This window comes from Peromyscus californicus, unplaced genomic scaffold (genome assembly GCF_007827085.1).
Source record: "Peromyscus californicus insignis strain IS unplaced genomic scaffold, ASM782708v3 Scaffold_4__1_contigs__length_199733344, whole genome shotgun sequence".
In the NCBI taxonomy this organism is placed as follows: domain Eukaryota; kingdom Metazoa; phylum Chordata; class Mammalia; order Rodentia; family Cricetidae; genus Peromyscus; species Peromyscus californicus.
The window spans coordinates 101,239,252-101,262,708 of record NW_026294562.1 but is presented as its reverse complement, the minus strand read 5'-3'; the positions used below and the strand labels follow the sequence as shown (position 1 = coordinate 101,262,708).

The following is a 23,457-nucleotide window of genomic DNA, read 5'->3' as shown; positions in this document are numbered from 1 at the left end:
TTGCATGTTGCCCTGCATGTGAATATGTGTGCTCTGTCAGAATGACTCAGTAAGCATGTTGCTTGCTTGCTTGAGGGTGCATTCACATCTCTGTGTTATTATGCCTGAATAACTGTTTTTTTTTTATGTATGTGTAGGTGGATCTGTGTGTTTGCCTACGTGTTCTGGTGTGGGTGTGTGATCATGGGGCTGGTGTGTCTGAATATGTGTGCATCTTGGTCTTTGTGTGACTGCTATACATGTGTGTACCTATTTATGTCCATTTATGTGTGTGGGTTTCTTTTCTTTGATGGCTGAATACACAGTTGGGACACTTTGGCCTACCCAGGGAGAGAGGAGGTGGCTGAATGTGTGACCACCTCTGTGAGCCCAGGACACTTCATTTTATACCCTGTGGAGAGATGCAGAAAAGAAATAGGCAATAATGGCCCTGCCCTCTGGGGCCTCCTAAGCTTCACAGACACAAAATAGCTTGAGAATAACGAAGCAATAAAGAGCAGCATAAGCTAACAGGTGGTGCATCCTGGGAACGGCTAAGCAAAGGCTGTGAGGTGGGACTGGGCGGAAGAGCAGGGAGGAAGCTCTATAGATGTGTGGTTGGAAATGGCTGCAGGGTAGGCAGGACTCACACCTTGCAGGACTTTGAACTCCAGATCCCATGGGCTTTTTCTGGAGGCCCCAAGGGAGCCTTGGAAAGTTTTTATGCAGGGGAGGCATATGAATATTTAGGCAGAGGAGGGATATGATTATATTTGGGTATGAAACCTGTTTCAATGGCACTGTTGAGGTTAAGCTTGTTCAGGGAGCTGGGTCCAGAAAAGGAGAGCAGGGGCCAGGCCAGTTCAAGGAGCCATGAGGTCTGAGACCCAGTCGGCCAAGTCAGCCAAGGGTCAGATGAGAACAGAACTTTCTGTAGCAGATCTTCAGGCAGAGGAGGGAGGGAGGGAGAGAGAGAGAGAGAGAGAGAGAGAGAGAGAGAGAGAGAGAGAGAGAGAGAGAGAGAGAGAGACTAGCTGAGGTGCATGGTGGCAGGAATCAGAGTTGCCGTTGTCTCTTGCTGGTCTCCCCTGGCTGCCAGGCTAGAGCTGGACCTTGTCCTCAGCCTGGTCCTCAGAGGCCCTGGCAGCCTTCTCCTTTGGGCTGACCTAGAACTCCTGGCTGCTCTGGGTCAGCTCACCTGGGAGTTAACTGCCTCTATGCTCCCTGCAGCCCCAACCCCAGCTCCCCCTGCCCACCAAGTAGCTCCTGCCACTCTTCCTGCTTCCCACTCCAGCCCTTGTCCCCAGAGACCACTGATGGCTTATCTGGGATCTAGCCAAATGGTGATGGGGAGGGGGGGAAGAACTCCCATCAGTATCCCGCTCAGTCTTAATGGACTGGAGTCTCACTCTCAGATATACTGCTGCCAGGCTTACATTTCCCTAGCTTCTGCTACTTGGGACTGTAAAATATGACCCCACAGCCTGGTTCCTTCACTCACTCACTCACTCACTCACTCACTCACTCACTCATTCATTTGTTCATCAATAGGAACTCCCCAGAGCCTGCTTGGTACCCATGACCTGGTCATTAGAGACACTGAACCCACACTCACACTCAGAACATGCTCAGTGTGAGAGAGACAGGAGTGGAAACTGACACCACACAGTGTCACAGAGCTGTGTGGGGAAGAGTCTGAGGAAGACATGCTTGCCTGGGCCCTGAAGGATGCTCCCAGGCAAAGAGCAGCAGAAACAATGTGTAAAGATTGTAGGGTATGGAAGGTTCAGTGTCGTCAAGGGACAGAACGAACTCGGCCAGGCTAGAGGGAGCCAGAAAGGAGATGGAAAAGAGGCAAACAGGGCCAAAGGGTCAACTTTTGTAGGGTCTCCAATTTCACCCCCATGAGCAGCTTGGAAGCAGAGCTAGAGAAAGGTTTTCAGATAAATTGCCTCTGCTAGGGAGCCCTCATAGATCGACTCTTCCTTCTAACCCATAACTCACCCTGCAGTTTTGATCCCTGATGGGCCAGGATTGAGAATGTGGCTCAAACGCAGCCTTGTGATGGCTGCTGTATGTGAGTCCTTTACCCACCCAGCCAAGCAGTTCCTACATGGAGGAAGCTGCCTTATCTTCCCACCCTACTCTACAAGGTATCTTCTCCAAATCTCGGGTATCATAGCAGTTGCTCCCCTTCTCTATCGTGTGCTGGTCGCTCTGTCCAGCTTCTGACTTGCACACCCCCAAAGATACTCATCCCTTTCTGCTTGGGTAACCTGTTTCTTGAGAGCAATCCAAGGCCGTTTACTCAAGGTATTTGGCTTGGCTTTATGTCCATTCTCCATGCTGGGTCATTGTCCTTATCCTAAACTGGTGCATGCACGGGCAGAAGTGGTCTAGGAGGGGCAGCATCCCAGGTTGGAAGAGGGAAATAAGCAGCTTCTAGTGAAAATACATAGTGAGCTGAGTGGGGGGCCCTGACTCTTCTTTAGAAACCATGATGCCTGGTCTACAGAGCGAGATCCAGGACAGGCACCAAAACTACACAGAGAAACCCTGTCTCGAAAAAAAAAAAAAAAAAAAAAAAAGAAAGAAAGAAAGAAACCATGATAAAGAAACAAGCATGGCCTGAAAGAGAGTGAGGATAGACCATAAGAAGAACTTCCCTCGACCATAGCAGGGCTGTAGAATCTCCTGGCTGAGTGAGTGGAATGATGGAGGAGAAAATGTCCCAGAATGGGAAAGAGCAGGAGGCAAGTCTTTATCCACTCGTGAGCCTCCCACCGGTGACCCAAGTCAGCCAGGGAGAGGGAGAAGGGCCTGAGAGACAGAGGATCATTCATTCGGCAGCCTTTTCCGGTAATGCTGCCCAGCTGAGCATTGCATTCCTAAAGGAGATGGGCAGAGCCAATGACCATGGTGGAGGAAGGAGTCACCTTCCCTACCTGTGCCAGGGCCATTGGAGCAGCCTTAGAAGGAAGAGTCACTGGCCAAATCGCAGGGGAACTCTAAGAAGAGGGCACACAGTGTGCAAAGACCGGGAGGCAGAGCTAGCATGGTTCGGCCGATGCCAGGACTAGCAGAGTTCAGAGTGGCCTAAGTATGAAGTGCATTCTGGGAGGGAGGCACTGAAAGAGGAGCCAGTAATCAAGGCCAGACTAGAGGTAGCACTTCCAGCCATGAAGGTGTCTCTGACGTGTCAACGGTCTTGTTAATGTGCAACATTTTTGGTTGCTCCTAGTGCCCCTGTCCAGGGCTGTCAAAAGACTCCACACTGATTGAGAATGGGTGCTCAGCAAAAGAAGCGGAGACCCTAGAAATGAGGGCAAGGCAGTGTTTGAAGAATGTGAGCCCTTCCAGAAAGGGGCATGCAAATGAATGCAAAGCAGTATGCAAATCAGCCCATTGTGCTTGGCAGCTTAGGCTCTGAGAATGAGACATCACCTGCTTCCATGCTGGCCTCCCCTTCCCTCTGCCCCAGGCTCAGGCAGGCATGATGGCCTCATCTCTGCTCCAAGTGCCCTGGCTTGTCTGACCCACAAGACTATGGCCTCCAAGGTGGGGACCACGAGCTCCCTGTCAGTTTCTCAGTCCTCTTGGGATGTTGATATATTTAGTAACAGGGATCTTTTCACACATTTATCTCCCATTGTTCAGCTGCCCGCTCCCTGGGAAAGGCCAGTTCCCTAGTGATGTGACCCACTTCTTGAAGTCCCTGAAGTCATCCTCTCACTGCCCCTTTCGAGGCAGCTGGAACTTAGTGAAACAGAAGAAATCTGTGTCTGATACCTGGGAGGACTTCCCAAGATTGTTGCTGAGGCGTGTGAACCTTGGGGCTTCTGGGATATTCCTCTTCTCCGGGTTCGGAAGAAGCTTTGAAGACAGGCAAGGAAAAATGGCAAACAGATAAAGGTTTTGCCTGGATCCAGGTGGTCCCGGGAAAGTTGCTTGACTTCACTCTGAACCTCAAACTAGTAGCGCAGTAGCAACAACCCTCCGGTCCTCACAGAATGGTTGTGAAGAATCTGGAAGCACAGACTTAGCAATAGGAATGCAGCGAGTGTGCGTAGAGAGGCTAGCTGCTGCCACTGTAGAACACCCACACTCACCTACACTTTTAGACCACGGCGAGGAGCCCAGAGAGCGCCAGTGTGTGGGGAAGACAGGAGGCGGTGGGTGTGGTGAGAGGCACAGATGCTCTGTGGGCAGATGGAGGGGTCTGATGGACATAGGACCACCTTGCTAGGCGGCACCTGCCTGGCCTGAGACCAACCTTCAGAGATGGAAGAAAAGGCTCATCGAGGAAGGGGTTAAACCTATGGCCACACCTATGGTAGCCTGTGAGTCATTCTGGGAATTGTAGTTTGGTGTGAGTTTGCAGTAAGTATAATTTGTCCAGCCTCCTTTAAACCAAATCTACGCCCTGCTGCTGAGGCTGACTGTTGGCAGGTCCTAGAAGGGGTTGGGGCCTGGGGAACTCAGAGATGAAGTAGCCTTTACCCTTTCTTGCTCTCTGCCAGCTTGCTGTGTGCTGGAGTGTGGAGGCAGGAGCAGGGATCAAAGGATTAAGTCATAATGAGAATTGTTGCACATGCACAGGGAAGTTTACAGCTGTGTGAGCCTAGTTTCCACAGCTATGATCTTCTTTAATCCCCTCCACAAACCCAAGAGGCTGCTGTTTTCTGGATGAGGGAGCAGAGGATTCAAGGGACTGACTTGCTCACCGGGATGGGTGGGGCCAGGCTTGGAGTACAGGGTCCTCAGCTCTCCAAAGCTCCTGCTCTTTTCATGAGTTATTGGTCCAGATGGCAAAGTACTAGCTTTGAAGAACGGGAAAGATGTGGACGATTCAAGTTGGGGATGAGGTGTCTCAGCAGAGAACAGTGGAACAAGAGCTGCCTGGGGCAATGGAAGCAAGAGCTGAATTCTGTGGGACAAAAGGCCAGGGGAGGGGAGCGCTAGCCCAGGCTTAAAGACCTGAGCTCCAGCTGAGAGTTTGGATGTGTGGCTGTGATCCACCAGAACTCCGCTCTCTCGCATCCCAAGGGTTTTGAGTGAGGGTCAGACCTGGTCAGTGTTGGACTTTGGGAAGGTCGTGACCTTGAAGCCTTGGCTGGATAGATTGAAGTGGACAGACCAAAGGCTGTCTGAAGTTTCTGAAGGCCGTCCTTAGAGCACCCAGCTCTTTGTTTTTCTTCGCCTTCTTTCTCTTCTCTGCCCAGGCCGGGGAATGTGTGTGTATATATATATATACACACAACAGAGCTGTGCTACAATGTCATATAAACCCAGCAGGGGTTGCTGCGTATGCCATTCCAGCCCCTGGCTTGGATGTTGGACAGACCGGGAGGGAAGAGTAAGCAAGGAGCTTAGATGGTGGTGAGAGGGTAGCCTAGTGCTCCCACCTCCCCTGAGCTCTATTCCAAAGGGGTAGTGGGGAGTGAGGACAGAGGGCAGCTGGGACCTCAAACACCAGGGACAGGCATGCTGGAGGGATGAAGCTCAGATAAGGTTTCCCCTCACAGTTCTGGGGCTGGCTAGTGGGGAACGGGCTTAGGATGACCTTGCACTTAGGTTTAGGTTTTTATTTTATTTATTGTAGCGCTTGAGATTTGTCTGATGCTGAACTGCAGAATGATATTAGTTGGTGTGTGTGTGTGTGTGTGTGTGTGTGTGTGTGTGTGTGTGTGTGGCATTTGTACTTGAGTGTCATCTTCCAGACTGAGGTATGTGTATACTGGTCAGAGAGGGGAAGAATGTCTGGACTCGTGTTTGTGTAAAAGTGTGTATATATTTGTATGTGTGAGCACGTGTGCCCATTTTTATGTCCGGATCTTGGTAGGTGGTTGTGTGTGCAAGTGTGGCTTGTGTGTATGTGTGTGTGTGTGCATGCATGTGTAGAGTATTATGTGTATGTGGCCTAGTGAAACTGGGTATCTGTATTTGCAAGTGCATGCGCGTGAGGGCCCTCAGGACTGTACTGCTGACTCAGCAAGGCCTCACCAAGGTCTGGCTCCTCATTACCCTCCATCTTGGGCCCCACCTGCCTGAAGGTAGAGATGAGACGTATGAGAACTTGGGCTTTAGTGGTTATTATGCTGCTCATGCATGGAGTCTGAGCTTCCCTCAGAGGACTCTGGGATCCTCTCCAGGCCATGAGGACCTTAAGGAAAGGTGCCATTGTCTTCAGGTTCAGGTTTGGTGGCCAGAATCTTTGGCTATTGATTGAGAGGCTAGATGTGTCTGGGGAGGGTAGGTTCTGTTCTTCCCAGGATGACCATACCTGCACCACACCCAGGGGCCTTTAGGGGCTCCCAGTCTGGTCCTCTATAGAAGCAACCACTGAGGCCCAGAGAGGACTAGAGAAAACTGAAATCACCCAATAAGATCAGGGTGAGAGATAAGGCTTGGTGTGGAGAGAAAGGTGTGCCTGCCCTGGAAGGTCTCTCTCTCTGCCCCTTAGGCATTTGGGGCACCCTGAGGAGATCCAAGGCTGTGCTTAGGCCATCCTCCACCTGGGTGTCTCCACTCCTCTGGGCCTCTGGCTTTGAAGTTTCTACCGGAGCTTCTGCGTGCTGTGAGATGCCTTTCTGGGGGCTTGTGAAGTCTGTCATCCCACAGAACACGGTGACTCCCTCCGAGAGAAGAGCTTAGGGATAGGTGAGTGTGGGGGAGGGTCTCCTCTTAAAGCCTCAAGTGCCTCTTCTTTGAGCAGAGCCTTTATTTTAGGCTTCTGCTGTTCCAACATTGCAGGCTTCCCTATACAACCCCTCCATGAGCTCTTGGTGCTGAGCCAGTGCTGGGCTATGGGAAGTTCAGAAGGTCAGCTCAGGATGCAGGACAGATAGGGCAGGGACTTCCTTGGGAAGAAAGCTCCGCTCCCTGCCCCTGGGATAGGGTCTGCTCAGGAGGCTACGAGTGGGCTCTACCTGCAAAGAGTTTTGTTGCAAACTGACATAAACCTTCAGCAGTAGCTGTGTGGAGGGGCCGGGGGAAGATGTGTGGGGAGGTGTGGGTCTCCTGGGCTCCTTGGCAACTGAGCTAGCACAAGGATGAGAGGTCTCTTGGTCTGACTGAAGCTGAAACAGGGTGAAAGCCTTTCCCGGCACTAGAGAGAACTCTGTCTTCCTACGGCGCTGGGACTAGAAGTACGCAGCCCAGGGCAGTTGCAAGGGCTTACTTAGGTAGGACAGGGAAGACCTGGGACTCAGAGTGACTTTGTTGCTGAACACTGGTGGGGAAGGAGCAGTCAAGGGGGAGTCTTGGGATGGGGGGAAGGAGAGCAGTATGGGGGGGGCGACATAGGTTCTGGCTGGAAAGAATTGGGGTAGGAGAGGTGAGGAGGAGGCAGGAGTACCATGCCCTTCCCATGTCAGAGAATCCAGAATTACTTTAAAGCTCTGAGTGGGAGAGATGGAGAGAAGAAATGTTTTTAAAGCTTTTTTTTTTTTTTTTTTTTTTTTTAGACAGAGTTTCTCTGTGTAACAGTCCAAGCTGTCCTGGAACTCTCTTTGTAGACCAGGCTGGCCTTGAACTCACAGAGATCCGCCTGCCTCTGCCTCCCAAGTGCTGGGATTAAAAGCATCTGCCACCACCACCTGGCTTAAAAGTTTTATTTCTTTTCTTTGTTTAATTTACAATTTTAGTTTACATGTATTTTATTTTACTTTTTGCCCTTTTGAGACAGGGTCTTATTCCAGGGTAACCTGGAAGTCACTATGCAGTCAAGAATGACCTTGAATTCCTGGCCTCCCTGCTGCCACCTCTGGAGTGCTGGGATTTTAGGCATGCGACACCAAAGCCTGCAGAGAGAAGGAATGTTGCCAAAGTGCCCTCTATAAAGTCCTAGAAATTGCCTTGTTTAATCACCTCAACAAGCCTTCACGGAGCTAGTGCCATTCTGTAGAGAGAACAAAACAAGTGCCTCTCGAGCTGTTTCCCTGGAGGCTGTGTGACAGGCAGGGCTTCCTGAGCCAAGAGGGGCCTGTTGAGGTTCCTAGACCAGCAGTGGGAAGGCGTAGGGGCAAGATGAACACTGAACCAGAGAGGAGTTCTAGGCCCGGAGAAGGGGCTGCCCTGGGGGAGCGTGGCCACCACGGCCTGACAGTCGGGGTGAGGTGCTCGGGGATAAATACCCAAGCTCTCCCTTTCCATCCTCTGCTCCTGCTGGCACCCCACCTACATTAGCAGAGCTCCTCTGGAAGTGGTGTGTGTGTGTGTGTGTGTGTGTGTGTGTGTGTGTGTGTGTGTAACAAGCCGAGATGAAGCTGCCACTAGAGGCCAACCACGCAGCAGGAAAGGACTGAACTTGAATCTGAAGGGACAAATGGATGATGGGAAAACAAAGTCCAGAGAGGGTAGACACTTGCCCACAGTCCCACAGCTGGTTGATCTCAGAGTTAATACCAAAGCTAGGTCCAGCCTTCAAATACCTGCTCTCACACTGACTTTGGTCTGCTGGGTGCTTCCTGAGGGCCTCCACAAGGACAGAGTTGGTTGCTGTCAGCCTGGGAACTTCTTCCTGCCCTGCCTGCTGCTCACTTATCTGTGCAGCATTGGGAAGGGGGCTGCTGAGGAATATTCTTCTTAGTATCCAGTCATGGGCCTGTACCCTACTATGCCACCTACCTGAGCATGTCAGCCATGCTTTGATGATGCCCAGGTGTACTCTACCTGTGTCTATCACCCAGGCCATGGAGATGGATTAAATGGTCCTTGCCCTGCCCTGTTAAAGATAGATGTGCCCAGATATAAGTAATGGAGTGGTTGACTAGGATGCTTCCTGAGCAGTGATGTGGGGGGTTGACCTTGGCCCACCAGAGGGATGCGGTGACAGATGCAAGGCTCTGGGGAAGGAGGAAAAACCTGGAGATAGAGAGGCAGATATGGAATCCCAGCTCCCATCAGGAAATGGGGAGGACTTCAGTGGGGTCAGGTGACAGTTACTTTGGGGTTATACGGATTAGAGGGATGGAAAGGGGGTGGTATGTTGACCCAGATGAGAGCTAGGAAGTTCCCCTGAGGACTGGCTGAAGACATGTAAGGTGCCTAGATATGTCAGAGAGGTCATGCCAGCCTACCCTGGCTCACAGGCCTGAGCTGTGGTCATTTTTCTTTGATGCTCCCAATCTTCCTTCAGGGACAACCTCCCCTGTCTGCAGGGACAGTCTTCCCTGTCTCATGCCATCTGTGCTTTCCACTCTTGTAACGCCCATCAATTTTACCCATAGGCCACACTCCCCAACTCTTGCCCCTGAGAGCAAGTTGGGTCACTGCTCTTCATCTCTTGATTACATTTGTGACCCCTGCAACGCCAAGTCCATACTAAGTTCTCTCTTGAAGAGCCTCCTCCTAGCCTGAGGCCTCCATCCTTGCTGCGGTCCTGAGCCCTCTCTGACTTTGAGCCTTCTTGGGAGATGATTCAGTGAGGGTGGTTCCCTCGTGATGCTGAAGGGTTAGGGACTCTGGCCCAGCCACCTCACCACGGTCACACACCAGTGGGAACTCACTTTTGGCTTCTGATGGGCCTTGAGCCTTGGCTCATTATCCGTGATAATTAGCTACCTTCAGCCCCACTCAGTGTTTGATGATCATTAGGTGCTGTTGTGGGCATCAGGGTCCTTCAGCTGCAACACCTGCTCTGCTCAGTCCTCTGGTGGCTCCAGCAGCCTGACCTGATGATCTAGGTATCACGGTCACAAACACACAAGGCACTGAGACTCAGACAACCGAGACCTAGGGACACAAGCACCGATACAGGTTCTCAGAGATCAAAAGATGCAGCTCTCCCTACACGAAGAAGCTCACAGCAGACAAACAGGCCACCGTGCACACGGCAGTCATTGCTGTATCGAACGGCAGGTATAGGCTCATCTAAGGCTAATCTAGAAGCAGGAGAAATAGAAACTAGAAACATCCATGCACACAGTGCAGGCTCACAGACTCAGACAGACAGCATAGGTGGGATGTAGCTCATGCATGCTGCACCCCAAGAAGTCACTCATGCTTGGCATGGACACAGCACTACCAAAGTCAGACCCAGTTGCTTGGTTCCCACGGTGGCTCCCACCACGAGGGAATAGATCGTTCCCATTAGGGGAAAACCTTCCTCGATGATCCCTGCTTTTTACTCTGATATTGGTGTCCTCTCTTTCAGGGAACTTCCCAAGACTTGATAAGATACACCCACACCCCCACACCCCCACCCCCACATGGCTTGATTGGCTTGCTCTTGTACAGGCCTTGTGTAGGTAACTACAGCTGCTGTGAGGTCATGAGTTCAATGGCCTTGTCATGTCTAGAAGAGAGCATTGCGCAGCACTTCTCCCCACTTTCTGGCTCTTACATTTCTTTCTTACATTCTCTTTTCCCCAGTGTTCCTTGCGCCTTGGGGTAGGTATTGATAGATGTCCCATTTAGGGCTAAGCGGTCATAGTCGCTTGCTTTTGACACCTCGACCAGCTGTGTCTCTGCACTAATTGCTGCCTGTTGGAAAAGGAAGCCTCTCTGGCCAAGGTTGAGAGCAGCACACATCTATAGGTACAAACATAAATATTTAGATGGCAGTTTGACAATATGCTCATTTAACCCAACAACCATGGTAGGTTGTCCCCCTATGGCCTATGACCTCCGCAACCGTGAGCTTTTGAACAAGTTTATATAGTGTCAAGCATGAATGTCTTACCGTGGAGCTGGCCTCAAATCCATCAAAAGCAGTTGGTTACCCCATAACACTCATGCCATTATGTGCCAGGGGTCACATCTTGCCTGGTAAATTGGTGTTGTAGCATTCAGGGGCCATGCTGAGTAAACTATTGATGTCTTTTCTCCCCTAGGGGCCTGTATAATGAATACATTCTGGCACTATGAGAGCTAGCCAGCAGGGAGAAAGTCTCCCAGTCTGTTCTAGATTACTGTCTCTATGTCCTGCAACCAAAATTGGGTGGTGTCCTCAGCAACAGGATCTTAACACCTAGTTATGATGGGCAACCAAACACAATGGCAATAGACTGTGATGTTCTGCAGGCTTCTGGGGCCTCCCTGACTAATAAATCAAAGGGGGATACTTCATCCCTAGCACTGGGATTTTAGCCTAATTATTACTGTCTTCTGGAAATGGCATTGTTCACCAACGCAGAGTACCTCCATTCAAAGCCCCACCGCCACTTTTGAGATATTCTTCCACTATGCAGAACTGGCTATGTAGACCAGGGCTAGCCTTGAACTTACAGAGATCTGCCTGCCTCTGCCTCCTGAGTTCTGAGATTAAAGGTGTGTGCCACCATGACTGACTTCAAACTCCTTTAAAAAATAAGGTGGGAAGAGATGACTCAGCAGCTAAGAGCACTTTACTAGTCTTGTAGAGGACCTGGGTTCTGTTCCCAGCACCCACATAATGACTCATAACCATCTGTAACTCCAGTTCCAGGGGATCCGTTACTCTCTTCTGGCCTCTGTGAGCATCAAGCATGCACATGGTGCACATTCTTACATGCAAGTAAAACACCCATATACACATAAACTAAGCAATTTCCAAAATTATATATTTAAATGAACTTATAAAGTCCTGGGTTTCTGTAATGCTGTTTTATGCATTCTCAGTTTTGATTAACCCAATCCCACCTCCTCCTCATCCCCATTACCCCACTCCCATACCCACTTAAACCTTTCATCCCCAGTATTCCCCTCTTCTTCAACATGAAATGTTCTTAACCCCTCCCTCCATGAAGGCCTCTTCCCCTCTTGTGGCCCCTACCTGGTAGGACCCTTTTCATGGCCCTCCACCAACCTTGAAGGTATCATTAACTATTTCCCACGTAGCTTTTGTCAAATCTGGGGTGAGAGATTTTTTTGTTCTCCTATACCCAGTGAGATAGTAACAGTGGGTGTGAACAGGCCATTAAAACCAAGAAACTGGACAAAGGCTAATTTGAAGGGAAGGAGTCACTAACAGCATCAAGGGGCCCCTGCTGCTCAGGGCCCAGAAGGCACTGAACCCACAGCTGCCCCATTCTCTCCAACACTGTCGTTTCTTTTATGTTTCCCCAGGCTGGCTGCCTAACCTAGTTCCCTCCTTCCCAGGCTGGCCTTGCCTCTCACCAGCTCTCTGAACTTAGACATGTTCGTGGAGTGTGCCTGGGTTCTCCTCCCTTCCCCTCTCCTCTCCTCCGCTCTCTCCTCCTTCCCTCCTCTCCTCCCCTCTCCTCTCCTCCCTCCCCTTGTCCCCTCCCCCTCCTCTCCTCCCTCCTCCCTTCTCCCCTCCCCTCCTCCCTCCTCCTTCCTCCCCTCCCCCTCCTCTCCTCCTCTTCATCCTCTCTTCTCCTTTCTGCTTCTCCCCACCTGCCCCCTTCTCATCCGCTCACACTTTTCCTTCTATTGTTTTTATTTGGTTTGGGCCAGAGTCTTTCTATACAGCCCAGGCTGGCCTTGAACTCACAATCCTATCTCCACCTCCCTCAGTTCTGGGATTACAGGTAGGCACCACCACACTCAGCTTCTGCTTCTACTTCTAAGCCCAGTGAGGTGCACTCTTGAGTCAAGCCACGGGCTCAAAGGGCATGTCCTCCACACACAGCTTCCTAAGCCCTGTAATTTAGAGCTACCGGGAAGCAGTGGGAGGTGCTGATGAATGAAAGCCTGCCACATCTTAGTGGCGGGACCTGTGAGTCCTGCCCCCTTTGTTCCTGCACCTGTGGATGGGCATGATCGTGGCACCCACCTCATTAGGGCTGCTGTGAGGATGAAATGAGACCACGTGTGTAATGGGCCTGGCATGCACTTGGGCTCCCTCATGGGCTGTGGAGAGTGGGAAATGAGCTAATGAGACTGAGGATGTGCAGGTGCACACAGGAGGTGGCTCTCGGCCTTGTTAATTGGCATGGAGCAAACTGAACCTCTACACCATGAGCACCTACTAAGCACACACCAGCTTCTCAGCCCTGCCCCAGTCTCAGAACAGCTGTTCCTGCTGTGGGGGCCTGGAGGGTGAGGGTGGGACTTCCCTATTTAAAGTTTAAAAGCATGTCTTTTATTGAGGTATAACTTACATATAGTAAAACCTCTAATTTAAAGAATATAATGAATTTTAACAAATCTGTAGTCATGTAATCACCACTGAAGTCAAGAAAGGAATTTTAAAAAAAGATTTATTTTTATGTGAGGTGTATCAGTGTTTGCCTGCACATATATAAGTGTACAACATATGTGTCTGGTGCCTGCAGAGATCAAAAGACAGTTGTGGGTCCCCTGGAACTGGAGTTACAGGTGGTTGTGAGCCATCATGTAGGTACTGGGAACCAAACTCAGGTCCTCTGCAAGAGCAATAAACACTCTTATGGAGCCATCTCATTGTCTTATCCTCCAAATGTTCTCTTGTGCCCATTGTAGTGAGTTGTGTGTGTGTCTGTCTGTCTCTGTGTGTGTCTGTCTCTCTCTGTCTCTCTGTCTCTGTCTCTGTCTCTGTCTCTCTATCTCTGTGTGTGTGTGTGTGTGTGTTGACTAGGGTTGACTTATCACTGGGCTGTGAGAGGTGCTGGGTTTTCCTTGCACTGACAACTTGGTGATATAGAGCAAGACTGCCTGGTATGTGCTGGGTGGTGCTAGGGAACTGATCACCTCTCTGGGCCTTAATTTCTGCTGCTGGTCAAGAGGAGGCCAGACAGTGTAATGGATTCTTAGGGTGTGGCTCCTGATAGCAACTCCTGGATATGAGGCTGGAGTGGAGTCTTCAGAATGGCACAAGGCGTAGCGGGTCTGTACTTCCACAAATCTTCTCCCAGAGTTCTCCGGGGCCCTGGTGGTCATATGTGGGCCCAGATTAGAGCAGGAGCCTGACCAAGAATGACTCTACTTCTGCTTCCACTACAGGGGCCACCAGCCCTAGTCTTTGGATTACCAATTCCTTGAAAAGAAGGGGGCCACTCTTGCTCCCCAGTTCTAGAACCAAATATTAAAGCAATTATGTAACTAGCAATAAATTACTTAAAGTAGTGACTCACTCAGCTTAATTAGAGCGAGAGCAGGGAGGGATTAAGGTATTTTTAGAGTGCACACCTCACTCCCCCATGCAGGGTAGGGGGAGGCCTCAGTGCAAAGTGGGGGTGGATTAAGGGCTAGGTGGCCTGGAAGCACCCCAGGTGATGGGAACTGATCCCCTACCTGCTGAGTCCCTAACAAAGAGGCCAAGTGAGAAGGAGGTATTCAGGTCAAATTCAAGCATCCTTTGCAGGGGGCTCATTGGCTCCAGGGCAGGGCTGTGGCTGTGATCCCCTCTCCACTTGGAAGGCAGGCATAGCTTGAATTTAAGACCTACCTTTGATGGTCAGTAGCTGTGACCTCCGCAAGCCCCTTTGTCACCCCAAGGTTTTCCATTTCCCACTGTAAAATGGGCATATATTTTCTACTTGGTCTGAATGCACATTGTAAGACCACCGTGTGTGTGTGTGTGTGTGTGTGTGTGTGTGTGTGTGTGTGTGTGTGTGTGTGTGAGAGAGAGAGAGAGAGAGAGAGAGAGAGAGAGAGAGAGAGTAGACCCGAGTGTTGACACCATCAGATCCAAGCCTCCAAGGGACAGAATCAGATCTGCATTGTTACTGCTGTATTCTGAGCTTTATTATAGGGTCGTACATCATAGGGACTCAGTAAAAGCCTTGTGTGACTGCATTCTGGTTTTGTACACATTCTTCTGCTCCTAATAGAGTCTTTTCTTCCAAGGTTTGTTTTATTGATTAGTTATTATTGCATGCATGATGGGGAGGGAGGGTGTGCCATAGTCTGCATGTGGAGGTTAGAGGGTGACTTGTAGCCTTGGCTCTGTCTTCCTCCTTTTATGGGGTTTTCAAAGATCAAACTCAGGTCGTCAGGCTTGAGCAGCAAGCACCTTTACCTGCTGAGCCATCTCTCTGGATCCTTCCTGAGGTTTTGTGAATGTAAGACATGGACAGCATTTGAGGTGCCTCATGTGTGGGAGCCTGGCCTCTGCTCTCTGGGTTGAGGAACTGATGGATTCCAATCCATCGACAATCCAATTCCAAGACAGATTTCCGGTGAGGACAGGCTAGGAGGTTTCAGCACCGCGGACAGCTCCCATCTGCAGGACTGAACCTGATCTACCGGTAGCCCACAGTGTGTCAGAGGTGGCAAGATCTTCCTATCGTGATCTCTACCAGTCAGGGTAGGAGAAGGAGGAGCCCCCTCCTACCCTGTAATAGGGTATTGGACTGTCTCAAATTTAGGAGATGTGAGAGTAGGTAGGGCATACCGAGGGCCTGGGGGTAAGAGTGGGTTGTAATTAGAATTGGCTGGGAGGATTCAGGCAGAAGGAACATCCAGGCTCTAGTAAAGGGGGTAATAATTCTGACCACGCATGTTCTCTGAATTAGAGTAACTTTTAATAGTCATCCATGGGTGCCTGGGCATGACATATGGCCTTGTCTTCTCTCTTCCCTCTCAGCCCCAGTGACACACTGAGAACATATCCTTTGCCTTATTCAGTGGCCTAGGTACCCAATCACAGATGCTGGGGCAGCAGTGTTTCCCACCACCACCAATTTCCCTGAACTAAGTTGGACTGAGCTAGATACACAGTAGATACTGCAGTAGACGGGGCGGGGGGGATGTCTGTGTTCCTCTTTACCTGGATTTAAGGGGTGAGCGGAGGACACAGCTGGACTGGGGTGGAGTTTAATGCATGCCCTCCCCAAAGCCCAGAATTCTGATCAGCTCTGACCAGCATTCCTCATACCTCGAGGGCCTTGCAAAACTCAGGTGATGAATTTACGATGACAGCATCCAGCATCGCTATGACGACCGTGTACTGATCTTAGCCTCCATTGGTGCAGAGGCAGAGGCCAAAGACCCTATTGGCCCTAGGCCCTTGCATTTCTGTGTTTGACAGAGGCTATTGCCCAAGGGGTAGCAGAGGAGGGGGATGGAGCCAGGGCCAGGGCATGGAGCTGAGCTAGAGTTTAATGAAGATCTCCAGAGCTAGGAGGACCTTGGCCACAGTTACGTCCCTCATCCTTTTCATTCCTCCCTCACCTACCCTCTTTCTCTTCCTTCTACTTTGTTTGAGCCCCTGGACTAGATGCCTGGACCTTTTCTGCATTCTGGGGAGCTGAGTAAGATGGAGGGACAGCTGCATCCTGTTTAGAAACTTGGAAAGGTGTGTGGTAGTCCGAAGGAGGGTCTGGTTTAGCTGTGCCAGCAGCTTCTTGAAGGGCTTCTGAGAGGAAAACCATGATCCAGGGTTGAAATGCAGAGGAATGGGGACAGCCTGAAGGTAGGGTGTATAGTAGAGAACCTGGGGGAAGTCTGCTGAAGGGAAGCAGGAAGGAACATACAGTTTGTAGCTTGGAAAGGGACCCTGCAGGTTTTCATTGTTGCTTGATTTTTAAAGGGGAGGGTTTGTTTTAGAGATGGAAAGATGATTCCCAGAGGCAGAAAGTGACTTGCCCAAGCTTGCTTAGGTTAGTAGCAATAGACAGCCCTTTAGGCTCTGCTGGGCTTCCTTCCAGCTAGGAGCTCTTGCCCCAGACTTGTTGGGTAGCATTTTCCCAGGTAACTGTTACTCCTCAGGCTTGGCAGGGTCCATGGGTCACATTGCTCTTGGTTTGAATGAAATTTGCATAGATTAGGTCTGTGCTGAGAACTTTTCCTGCCTGTGTCAGGGTGGGGTCAGGCTGGGTCTGTAGATGGTGGCAGCAGGACATCCAGGGAAAGGTCTGGAAATCAGAGCATTTGACAGTGGTCAGGAAGGGGTGAGGGTCAGAAATGGATTCACAGTGGATAGTTGGAACCTGATGTGGTTGTGCATGCTTTTTGTTCCAGCACTCAGGAGGCAGAAGCTGGGGCAAATATGTGAATTTGAGGCCAACCTAGTCTACACAGGCAATTCCAAAAAGCCACTGCTGCATAGAGAAACCCTGTCTCAAAACAAACAAACAAACAATTCCCAGCTCAGGACTTATGCTCTCTCTCCTTCCTCACCTACCCCCAGGGACCTCGGACTAAATTGGTCATTTGTATGAGATAAAGGTGTCCCTATGCCCCTTACACTCTCCTTAGGGCTCTTTCTAGACCCTGACCTGATATTGAGCTGAGAGAGTTCAGAAAGAGTCCTTTTGCCCCATTGTCCTGATGAAGAAACTGAGGTCTCAAGGTAACAGTGACTCATTCAGGGTTGCACCATGGCAGGGACTGGGCTGGGCTTGGTGGCCCAGCCCTGGCTTGTCTACACTTCCCCCATCTTACAGCTCTCTTTTCTCTCCCCCATCCCTCTGTGCAGCATTACTGGGCCTGCCAGCCTTGATGGATGGCCCCGCAACTCTGCCTCCCTCCCATTCCTCTCCGGATACTGGGCTGTGAGCCTCCTAATCACTGGTCTTGCCTGGTGGCTGCTGAGCCATTCATCTCCTACAGCCCTGCTTAGCACAGGCTCCTCCCTCCCCAGGGGGATGCACAGTCAGTCCCCCTCTTTTGTAGCTAGGCCCCCCATTTAGGGGACCTGGTAGTTAAGGAACATTGCCCACACCCCTTTGCTAGGGTGTTAGAAGTTTTTCCCAGGCCTCTTAAGGGCACCTACAATGTATACCAACTTACATGTACAGCTACACTAATAAAAGCGTTTGTGTATCAAAAATATATGGCAGACATTGTGGCTGAACTTCACATGTGTAGTCTTGTTCATCCAACTGTTTGATGTTATCATTAACCTTTCTATATAGATAAGGAAACTGAGACTCGGACAGGCTAGGTAACATGGATAGCTCACATATGTAAGATATGGAGGAGGTAGGATTTGAACCCATACCTGCACAGCTCACATCTTGTGTTCACAACTCCTGTTCTACCAACTTGCATGCATGTGCATACATGTACGTGTTCATATGTGAGCTTGATCTACCACACTGACCCTTGCAACATCTGTCCACCTGGTCCTGAGTAGTGAGAATGTTAAGCTGTAGAGGAGAATGAGGGTCACTGCCCCCAGGCTGACCATTGGCTCTCACCCTGACTGTGACACCGACTGGCTGGGGAGCGGGTCTTCATAGTAGAGGCCACCTGCAAGGCACAGAAGAGGAGGCCGGGAGACAGATCGATCATCCCTTCAGTATTGCCTTCCAGGAACTAGGGCCCAGGGGAGGATGGCGCCATGGGTCGATTTTCTGGACTGTGGCCCAGATACAGTGTACAGTGTGTGGGGTGAAGCTGCTCCCCACCCACCCCCACTACAGAAGGGAGAAATAACCTCCCAGTTCCCAGGTACCTTTGGAACCTGCTGCTCCACAGCTCATCCTACCTCAAGGGCAGTTCTTGGGGACAGGGGTAGGGGGGATGCCATGAGGTCTGCTTGACTGTGGTAACTGGCAGGAGGTGGGAGCTGCAGGGAGATGGGGCCAACACAGTCAGCGGCCTCCAGAGACTTCTGTGGGCAACTTAATAAAGTAATAAATGTCAAGTGTTCCACACCACAGGACACATAGTAGGCACTTAATTAAACTTTATCTTGGTCCTCCTCCAGGAGTCTGAAAAGAGGGAGGCTGATGAGGCACAGGGGTACCTCTGAGTGCACCATGCTCCCGGATCAGGCTATCAGTGCTTCCACAGTGCTAATTAGAGAAACAATTACCACAGGTTCTGGTAAAGGTTAGCATCGGATAGGGTCTAGATAATTACTGTCACATCCTGCCATGAGGAGCTGGGACTCTCCCCATGGAGGAGTAGTGGCCTTGAGCAGGGCTTGAGATCTTCCCAGGCTACTCCACATCTTTTCCTGGGAGGTGCCATGAGCAGACTTGGGCCACTCCCTTCTTGGATGTCCCTACCTGCTCTGACTTTGCCCAGACCCTTCCACTCACATTGGCTCCATGAGACTTGGGTTCAAGACCCGGCTCAGTGCCTGCTGGCTACTGAGGAGGTTAGGACAAGTGGCCTCCCTTTAGGGGATCAGTCTCCTGTACCTATACCCCAGGCACAAGGAGGATTAAATGAGATGCTGCCTGCCAGGCACCTGCCGCTTCCCTGATCCCTGGAGGCCAAGCTGTCCCGCCATCCCCGGCCACAGTCTGAGATGGGCAGCTGTGTTTGTGTCTCTATGAGCTGCCTGTCTTGTCCTCAGGTCCCAGCGTGTCCCCAGTGCCCTGAAAGAATCTGCTGTAGAGGAAGAAGGAAGGGAGCCTCCGGGGCAGGAGGTCGGTTTCATTTTGGACTATGTCATCTTGTTCAGTCTGTAGGGAGACAAGCACGCCTTGCATGGAAGCCTCCAGAGCCTCCATGGGCAGCTGGAGTGGGAACACAGGCAGGGTCGGAGGAGTGTGACTTTACATTCTGGAAGCCCGATGACCTGACTACCTGCTGTTTCTGACACTGCTTTGCTGGGTCCTGACAGGGACAGGACGGACAGGAGCCCCTGATCAGGGTCCTCGCTGAGGGCTTGTGTCTAGATGAGTCTGTGTTTAGGAAGCGATGGGTGTGGAGTAGCAGTAAGAGGCTGTGGATGTCTGCGTGACCTACGGGCAGATGGAGAGGGAAAATCCCAGGACTGGGGCCAGCTCAGGACTCTGGTGGCCTCAGTGCCCTTGTCCTCATATTTCTGCTATCTTGTCCCCACTGCTGTCTGCTCTGCCTCCCAGTCTGGTCCTCATCGGCCTGCCCATCCCCTCTGTCCCCAGTTCTCTCTCCCTTTATTACCGTCGCCGTATTGCCTCCTGCCTCTGCTTATCTCCTTCTGTCATGAGTCCATCCATCTCTGTCACTCCTCAGAGACGCTCCCCGACTCTGGCATTCAGGCCCAGAGCTAGGAGTAGGGTCTCTGAGAAAGCTGGTGCCTCTCCACCGCTGGCCTCTGTCTCTGTGTCTGGCCGGTTCATCTGCTTCTACCACCCCACACCCATCCTCCTGACCGTGCCTCTGCCTTTTAGTCTCTGGATTCCCTTTGTCAGGCTCCGCATGTTTCTCAGCTCTAATCTTTGGGTCTTGTCTCCCGGGCTCTGTGTGGACTTCACCTCTCTGTCTCCTTCCTCCCCTTACAAGCCCGCCACAGCAGCAGGTCCAAGCCTCCAGCCTGAGCGTGGATGTAGTCTGCTCTCTTGCTGGCTGCCTCCAAAGCCCCCGACAATGCCCTCCGCCCCACATCATGCCTTGTTGCTAGGCCTTGGGCTGGCAGCACCTGGCTTCCATAGCGACGGGTGCTTAGAAACCGAACACCACATCTCCCAGTCCCAGTACGGGAGTCTGTGCCTATCGAGTGACTTTGGATCAATCAGGAAGTGTGGCTGCTTCCAGCCCAGGAAAGCCAGGGAAGAAAGAATCATGTTTTTTGCCTTCTAGACCCTGGGGACCACTGGGGTAGGAGGAGGAGGGTGCCAAGAGGGAGGCCCCTATCTCTTCTCCCAGAAGCCAGTCTGCTGCAAAGAATAGGAGCTTGGGAGCTGGAGACAGCTGGTTTTAGCTGGTTGTTCCACCATTCCTAGCTGTGTGAGTTTAGTCAGTCCCACCAATTGTAAAGTGGCACCAGCATCATAAAGATAAAGCCAGGGTGGGCCTGTGGTCACTGCGTTCCTTTTCTCCCCTCTTGAACTGGCAGAGAAGAGTGAAGGCTCCCCAGCGTGGGGGATGGCGCAAAGAGGGGAGGCTGGAGGGTCTCACACACGCAGGGTGATCAGAAAGAACCAAGAGCCTTGTCTGGAGATGGTTCTGCTGTAGGAGTACCACAAAGGAGGGACTTGGTCTACTGGTGGCGGTGGCGGTGGCGGCGGCGGCGGCGGCGGCGGCGGCGGCGGCGGCGGCGGCGGCGGCGGTGGCGGTCTTGTCAGGAGCAAAGTGTGGCTTGAACAAATTCTCTCCAATCTTTAAGGCTCAGTGGAGAGCCAAATGTGCAAACTATCCTCAGTCCCTCCTTGTCACTGGGCCCCAGGAATATGGCACTGGCTGGTTCTTCCTGCCAAGATCTTCTTATAGAGGCCACCATGGCCGCCTAGCCTAAATCCTGGGCTATGAACTTTACCGAAGGCCCCACATTATCATGGTAGTGAGGAAAGATTGAGTGTCAGAGCGGGAGAGATTCCCTTGACCCTAGCCTCACTTTGTCCTCTTACAAGGCCCGTCTTTAAAACTGAGAACTATAAGGGACCATGGGATAGGAAGAGAGGAGCAAAGATGGGTTTGGGGAGCCAAGGCCAGCAGTCATATGTCAGTCTTAACCATGGGCACTGATCCTGCCAGGGAACCGTGAGGTCTACTGGGTGTGAGGCCCGGGTGGGGGCATCAAATGCTGTCTTTTCCTGAGCTGCCATGTGTGCCTGGCTCTGTGGTGCTGCTCCCGAGTTCTCTCATTTATCTGTCATAACCCGAGGAAGGCCAGCTGATCCCCCCAGCTGAGAATGAGAATGGACTGTTGGTGCTTCTTAGAGTCAGGGGTTGGACTGAGTCACTCACACTGGCCCAGTTCCTTCCCTGCCCCCACAATCTGGGGCTCCCCATGGCTCTCAGTGCTACCTGGGAGGGGGGTGTTATTTCTAAGGGTCTCTCCAGTTGCCCCCTTCCCTGATATTCAGAAGCGCAAGCCCATAGACCATCAAGCTCCAAAGGCCGTAGAAACCCAGATGTGGGAGTCTTGCCTGTATCCTGATGGTTAAAAAGAATGTTATAATCATGGGCTCTTACACCCTAAGGACTCCAGGGCTTTGGATTCATAGAATGTGAGCAGTACAAATGTTGAGATTTTCTTAGAACATGAGGCTGTACAAGTCCTTGGAGGCTTGAAGCCATAGACTGAGGTCTCGCTGAAAGAAGGTTTCTAAGTTGTCTGAGCATGGGACTTTGGGTCCCTGTGGCTTATATTGTCTTGCCTCAGTGTTCCAAACAGACTCTGTTCTGAAAAGGCACAGGGAAGGGCATGTTTTGAGGAGGGACATGTTGGTGACTGGTTGTAACCCGAGACACCTTAGGAGCAGACCCAACTCAGGAATAGCGGCTATTTAGGTGAGGTTGTGCAGGCTGTAGGCAGCCATCTCAGATGAGGACCAGCTTATCCATCCAACGTTCTTGCAGTTTAAGTTCAGAAGGATGCATCTTTCATGGTCCTCTCCTGGGGAAGGAGTCAGAACAGTTCCCTCCCCCGTTCTTGTAGGAGATGCCCAAAGGGGGAGGAACTGGGGATCAGGAGGGAAGGGGACCTTTATCTGCATGGATAAGGATGTGGGGGGTGAGCTTCATAGGGCCCGGTGATGGGCAGGAGATGCAATAAAGGGCACTCATGATGGCTGGGTTAAGTGAGAAGGCAATGAAGTCCAGGAGAGATTGCCCAGGCTGCCTGTGTACTATGGTCAGGTTCCTGAGATAATGGGTGGAGTTGGGTATCTGAGCACCTTGAATTCATTTGCTGACCTGAGATAGGCCAGAGCTGAGAAGCCCCTTTTTCCCTTGACTGCCTAAAGCTGTACAGAAGAGAGCCAGGACTGCTCCGAAGGGTCTGCCTCTTCTCCTGCCTGGCCACTTCCTGCTTCCCATGGGAAGCCAGGCAACAGGATGATGTTATAAGGGAACAACCATCTCTCTCACACAGCTGGGAGCCAGCTGGGAGGAGGGAAGCTCCCTGTCCCGGGAGTGTGCAAGCAGGGGCAGAGTGGCTAGGAAGAATGAGTTAGGACGGGGTTCCAATGCTAGAGAAGGCAGCCGAGGGGCTCTTTCCTGGAGGCAGCTGGACTTTGAGTAGTTTATTCAAGCAGCCTAATTCCAGATGTTCCTGAATCTCACAGAGGTGTTGTTGTACCCTGGGCTCTGCCATGCCCTAGGCTTTACTCTCTGTGCCCAGACTGTGCTTGGGCATGAGACTTTGTAGCTGCTGCAGACCCAGTCTCTGCCTTGAGGAACTATAGCTGACTGGGGAGGCACATGGGGGAAATGCAGAGTTAAGCAAGTAACACTGAGGAAGGCTGAACAGGTTGGGAAAATCCTACCCAATTCCCGGATGTGATTTTGAGCAATACTAGACCAAGCCTTGTTCTGGAAGCTGAGGTCACTGTGGTGAGCAAAACAAAAACATTCCATCACAGGAGCTGACAGCAGAGTGGGGGTGGGGGGAAGCTCCTCCAGAGAGTTAAAGGGATGTTAGAAGGCAGTGGGCACCATAGGGCACAGCCTCACCCGGGCTGAAAGGCTTGGCAGGGATTCCAGCTCAAAAGCAGGGCATCCTCTGTGTCCTATGGCCAACAGGGATTCATATAGATAGGAGTGAGACCAAGGTTGAGTTGGGTAGGGGAGATGACCACAGCAGGGTGGGCGTTGGCGAGACAGAGGCATTGAGACAGAGTGGCCACCTGCAGGTGTGTGTGTGTGTGTGTGTGTGTGTGTGTGTGTGTATGTCTCTCTGTGTGTATATGTCTCTGTGTGTGTGTATGTGTGTGTGTGTGCCTGTGTGTGTCTCTATGTCTCTCTGTCTGTGTGTGTGTGTGTGTGTGTGTGTGTGTGTGTGTATGT

General features: G+C 51.4%; 1 protein-coding gene across 2 annotated transcripts in view; it reads left to right on the top strand.

Moving 5' to 3' along the window:
* Pde2a (phosphodiesterase 2A) overlaps positions 1-23,457 on the top strand; it is a 95,881-nt gene that overhangs the window by 1,405 nt on the left and 71,019 nt on the right. The gene's annotated exons all lie outside the window — the stretch shown is intronic.